The sequence below is a fragment of the Rattus norvegicus genome, chromosome 2 (genome assembly GCF_021556685.1).
Source record: "Rattus norvegicus strain SHRSP/BbbUtx chromosome 2, alternate assembly SHRSP_T2T, whole genome shotgun sequence".
Classification (NCBI taxonomy): domain Eukaryota; kingdom Metazoa; phylum Chordata; class Mammalia; order Rodentia; family Muridae; genus Rattus; species Rattus norvegicus.
Genome location: NC_141535.1, coordinates 201,192,098 through 201,197,907, shown reverse-complemented (window position 1 = coordinate 201,197,907; position 5,810 = coordinate 201,192,098). Strand labels below are relative to the sequence as shown.

The 5,810-nt window shown below is 46.7% G+C and overlaps 1 pseudogene; it reads left to right on the top strand.

Annotated features, from left to right (window-relative positions):
• Nucleotides 1-660: 660 nt before the first annotated feature.
• On the top strand, nucleotides 661-5,555 carry LOC148006747 (igE-binding protein pseudogene; annotated as a pseudogene).
• Nucleotides 5,556-5,810: the final 255 nt, after the last annotated feature.

Sequence of the window (5,810 nt, the reverse complement as noted above, 5' to 3'; positions counted from 1 at the left end):
AGTTTCCTATATAAGGGATGGTTTTTCCTCACTCAGGGTCTCCGTATTGTAAGCTTATGCTCTCGCGCTCAAGATACAGTAAAAGATTTCCTGCAGAAGGATCCTGTGTGTCCCGCGTCGTTCTTGCTGGTGAGACGTAGTGCGGGATAATTGGTGCCGAAACCCGGAAAAAGACCTTGCCATCCTCAGCACCTTCGGAGACCCCTTGGTGACAAGGAGGATCCAGAACTGCAGGTAAGTACGTTTGGAGAGGCATGCTTTTCTTGGACTTTGGTCTGGGGTTGTCACCACCTTGGGAAGGATTTGTTGAGGCTATGGTATTTGTTCTCGGAGCCACCCTACTCTTTCTTATTATTATGTTCTGTTTTCACCGTTTCCGCTGCTAAAAGGAAGATTTTGGTGTGGTTGGTCTGATACGAATACGTGACAGCAGCTGGAGGTGCATCTCAGGCTCTCGTAAATAAGTGAGCTTCGCACAGCTCCCTTTTACCTTTGCCTTTGACTGTTGGGGAGCAGGGACGCGATAAGGCCGACGTAAATAAGCGGCACCGTCCGGGAAAGTGCGTGTAAGACTCCCGTACATAAGAGAGCAGCGTGTCTGTTTCTACTCACGCCTTGTCAGACGGACGTAGATAAGCCGCCGGGCGTTCTTGGCCCCTCATGGGGTCCTCACAGTCTGTGATCACGGCCTTGGAAACGGTGCTAAAACAGAGGGACATTAAAATCAGAGGAAGAACACTTAAAAACTTTGTGAAGGAGGTGGACAGGGTGGCTCCCTGGTTTGCCTGTTCAGGCTCGTTTACAATCGCCTCATGGGACAAACTTGGAAAAGACCTAGACAGAAAATTGGCGGAGAAAGATCTGTGTCTAGGAACTAAAGCCATGTGGAAACTAGTCAAAAATTGCTTAGCAGATGAAGTGTGTAAGGCAGCAGTTGTAGGAGGACAGACCGCTCTCGAGGTAGTCCAAGACAGTATGTCAGAAATCGAACGTAGTGAGAGGTTGGGCGCGCACAAGAGAAAGGACGTCCTGAGAAAGAAAAAGAGCCTTCCAGGTAAGTCTGCGGACAAGGGAGTGTTAAAGCTTTCAGATTCCGGCACTTCCCTCTCTACACAGCAACCGGGAGGGGGAGCCAGCATATACCCTGTGAAAGAGCTAGAAGCACTGAACCTCGACAGTTCTGATAGCTCTGAGAATGGAATCTTAGATTCAGAGGAGGCCGAGTTAGATGAGGAAGCAGCTAGATATGAGGAAGAGAGATATCACCCCAAGGAACGAAAGGGAGGTAATAAAAAGCTTCTGCCACGGCAGTCGCCAACGGCGCCCCCTCCGTATGAGGCGCGCTCTTGCACATTCTCTTTAGTCTCTGAAAGGGTGAGAATGAAGCTGCGCATGACATTCCCTGTCTTTGAGACACAGGAGGGTGAGCAGGTTCATGCCCCAGTCGAATTTAACCAAATTAAAGAACTGGCGGAGTCTGTCAGAAAGTATGGAGTTACAGCCAATTTCACCCTAACCATTCTTGAAAGGCTGGCCCTAAATTATTTGAAACCAGCCGATTGGCAGATGATTGCAAAGGCGGCCCTCGTTAACATGGGCCAATATATGGAATGGAAGGCGCTTTAGTATGAGGCGGCTTAAACACAGGCCAGAGCTAATGCCACGGCTTTAATGCCTGAGCAGCAGGAATGGATGTTTGAACTCTTGACAGGACAGGGCCGCTTCGCAGCGGACCAAGCTAATTACCATTATGTTCAAGTCTCCAGGTCAGCTATTAAGGCCTGGAAAGCACTCACTAGGAGAGGAGGGGTCGATAATCAACTTACCAGAATCATCCAGGGACCCCAGGAACCGTTCTCAGACTTCATAGCCAGAATGACAGAGACTGCAGGACGAATCTTTGGTGATACTGAACAAGCGGCGCCGCTTATAGAACAGCTCGTTTTTGAGCAAGCCACCCAGGACTGCCGAGCAGCCATAGCCCCCAGAAAAAATAAAGGGTTACAGGATTGGCTCAGAGTCTGCAGAGAACTCGGAGGGCTGCCATTCTCCAGTCGCAGCGACGCCCCCTTAAAGGGACAGATAAAAGATCATGTTTTCAATGTGGAAAAGTGGGCCATTTAAAAAGAGACTGTAGGATAACCAAGGGAGACAGGAGGCCTGCAACTATCTGTGTCCGATGTGGCAAGGGCTACCATAGGCCTGACCAGTGTCGCTCAGTGAGGGATATTAAGGGCAAACTGCTCCCTCCTTTAGAAGCTCAGCCTAATGAGATGTCAAAAAACGGATTGTTGGGCCCCCGGTCCCAGGGCCCTCAAAGATATGGGAACCCCTTTCAGAAAGCCATGACCCTTACAGAGGAGGCTCCCCAAGAGGTGACACAAAATTGGACCTGTGTGCCGCCTCCGCCTTCTTTCTAATGCCCCAGATGGGCATTCAGCCAATTCCTGCTCAGACTGTGGGGCCTCTACCCCCGGGAACCATAGGCCTTGTCCTTGGGAGAGGATCTCTCGCCCTACAAGGACTGATAGTCCATCCAGGCCTTATTGAAACTCAGCACTCTCTTGATATTCAGATTCTTTGTTCAAGTCCCGATGGGGTTTTTTCCATAAGTGAAGGAGATAGAATAGCGCAGTTATTACTCCTTCCGTGCTCCCAAGCTACAAAACAGGATACCAAGGGGCCCATGGGGTCCACTGGTAATGATTCGGCATATTTGGTGGTTCATCTTAACAACCGCCCAAAATTGAGCTTAGAAATTAATGGAAAGAAATTTGAAGGCATACTGGATACTGGGGCTGATAAAAGTATAATTTCCTCAAAATGGTGGCCTCAATCATGGTCTACCATAAGATCTTCTTACTCGCTACAAGGCTTAGGCTACCAGTCATGCCCTAAAATCAGCTCTGCCACTCTAACTTGGACGACTGTCGATGGCCAACAGGGACAATTTGTTCCCTATATACTTCCCCTACCTGTTAATCTTTGGGGGAGAGATGTTATGCAGACCATGGGACTAACCTTATCTAACGAATACCCCCCACAAGTGGCCCACATGATGTCAAGGATGGGCTATCAGGAAGGGAAAGGCCTAGGGCGATTAGAACAGGGCTGTCTCATGCCCATTGATCTGATCGCCAACCCCCATAAACAAGGCCTGGGTTTTTCCTAGGCGCCATTGGGGCAGCACGACCCATACCATGGAAGACAGAAGACGTGGTGTGGGTTCCTCAATGGCCACTTACCTCCGAGAAGCTACAGGCTGCTGTAGGACTGGTGGATGAGCAGCTAAGATTGGGACATTTGGAACCCTCCACCTCTCCTTGGAACACCCCAATTTTTGTAATAAGAAAAAAATCAGGAAAATGGCGATTACTCCATGATTCGAGGGCCATTAATGATCAGATGGAATCCCTTGGACCCATTCAGCGGGGCCTTCCTATACTCTCGGCCCTACCAAAATTTTGGAATTTGGTAATAATAGATATTAAGGATTGTTTTTTCTCTATTCCGCTTCACCCCCCTGATAGGCCCAGATTTGCGTTTACTGTCCCATCAATTAATCATACTGAACCTGATAAAAGATACCAGTGGAAGGTCCTACCTCAGGGCATGACCAACAGCCCCACGATGTGTCAATTATATGTTCAGGAAGCCCTCAAACCAGTCAAGGAGACCTATCCAAATTTATTGTTGGTTCATTTCATGGATGACATTTTGATGTGTCATAAAGATTTAGAATTACTTAAACAAGCCTATCCCTTATTACAAAAAACCCTTAAACAATGGGATTTACATATTGCTACAGAGAAGGTCCAAATTGCTGATACAGGCCATTTTTAGGATCCATCGTTCTCCCTGGTAAGATTATACCCCAGAAATTGGAAATTCGTAGAGACCACCTCCATACTCTCAATGATTTTCAGAAGCTCTTGGGGGATATCAACTGGTTGAGACCATTTTTAAAAATACCCTCCGTGGAATTAAAACCCTTGTTTGAAATATTGGAAGGGGACGGCCACATTACCTCTCCTCGTGTGCTAACTCCCGCTGCAACCAAGGTCTTACTAAAAGTAGAAGATGCCATAAAACAGGCCCAATTGCAACGCATTGATTGGTCTCTACCTTTTTCACTCTGTGTATTAGATACCAAGGATTTGCCCACTGCAGTTTTATGGCAACAAGGTCCACTATTATCCATCCACATGCTTCCCCTGTGAAGACTATTGATTGGTATCCAGCCACAGTAGCACATCTGGCTATTAAGGGCCTAAAAGCTGCCATCTGTCATTTTGGGACTTTACCCCAATCCTTGATTATCCCATATACACCCTATCAGGTCCAAACTATAGCCGCTACCTCCGATGATTGGGCAGTGTTGCTCACATCCTTTACAGGGAAGATAGATAATCATTATCGTAAACATCCCCTATTATGTTTTGCTAGATCACAACCTGTTGTTTTCCCTCCCATCACATCCCACAGACCGTTAAAAGAAGGGATAACAGTGTATACGGATGGGTCAAAAAACAGGGGTGGGAGCATATGTGGTAAATTCCCAAGTGTTCTCATGACAATATTTTGAAACCTCACCCCAAGTGGTAGAATGCCTAGTGGTCATGGAGGTCCTTGAAAAATTTCAGATGCCTCTAAATATTGTTTCAGATTCCTCCTATGTGGTCAATGCTGTTAATATCCTTGAAATCACCGGCGTAATTAAAACAACTAGCAAGGTAGCAGAGATTTTCCAAAAAATCCAAATTATTTTAATAAATAGGAGATTCCCTGTATACATTACTCATATACGGGCCCATTCTGGACTCCCTGGTCCAATGAGTTCAGGGAATGATTTGGCTGACAAAGCCACAAAAATGATAGCTGTGGCCCTGGCCTCTCCTCTAGAGGCCGCTAAAACCTTTCATGGCAATTTCCATGTTACCTCGGAAACTTTACGCCGCCGCTTCTCTATAACTAGAAAAGAGGCACGTGATATAGCCACCCAATGCCAACAGTGCTGCCAGTTCCTCCCAGTTCCTCACATCGGGGTCAACCCAAGAGGAATACAGACATTGCAAATCTGGCAAATGGATGTTACTCATAATTCTACTTTTGGAAAATTACAGTATGTGTATGTATATATAGATACATGTTCTGGCATTCTACATGTCACCCCACTTACAGGAGAAAAAACAACACATGTCATTCAGCACTGCCTTGAAGCATGGAGTGCTTGGGGAAAGCCAAGATGTGTAAAAACTGACAATGGCCCTGCCTATACATCTCAAAAATTCTGTCAGTTTTGTGCTCAGATGCAGGTTACCCATCTGATGGGCCTGCCCTACAACCCTCAAGGACAGGGAATCATAGAGCGCGCTCATCAGACGCTCAAATCATATTTAATAAAACAAAGAGGGGGAATTATGATAGAACTCCCCCCAACACCCCGAGTGGCCATTGCTTTGGCCCTTTTTACCTTAAATTCTTTAAATCTTGATGAAGCTGGGCAAACAGCGGCTGAGCAACATTGCTCAGAGCCCAAAGGACAAAAGAATTAGTCAAATGGAAGGATATATTGACAAATGAATGGAAGGGCCCGGATCCTGTTTTGATAAGATCCAGGGGAGCTGTTTGTGTTTTTCCACAGGATAATGAAAATCCAGTTTGGGTTCTGGGACGACTTACTCAGAATATCAAGACAGAGGACCAAGAAGATGACAACTCTGGTGATCTTCATGCTGATCCAGGGAGTGCCAATAAAAGTGCAGAGCGAACTACGGTGGGGAATAATGTCAATCTTCCCCCTCCCGATG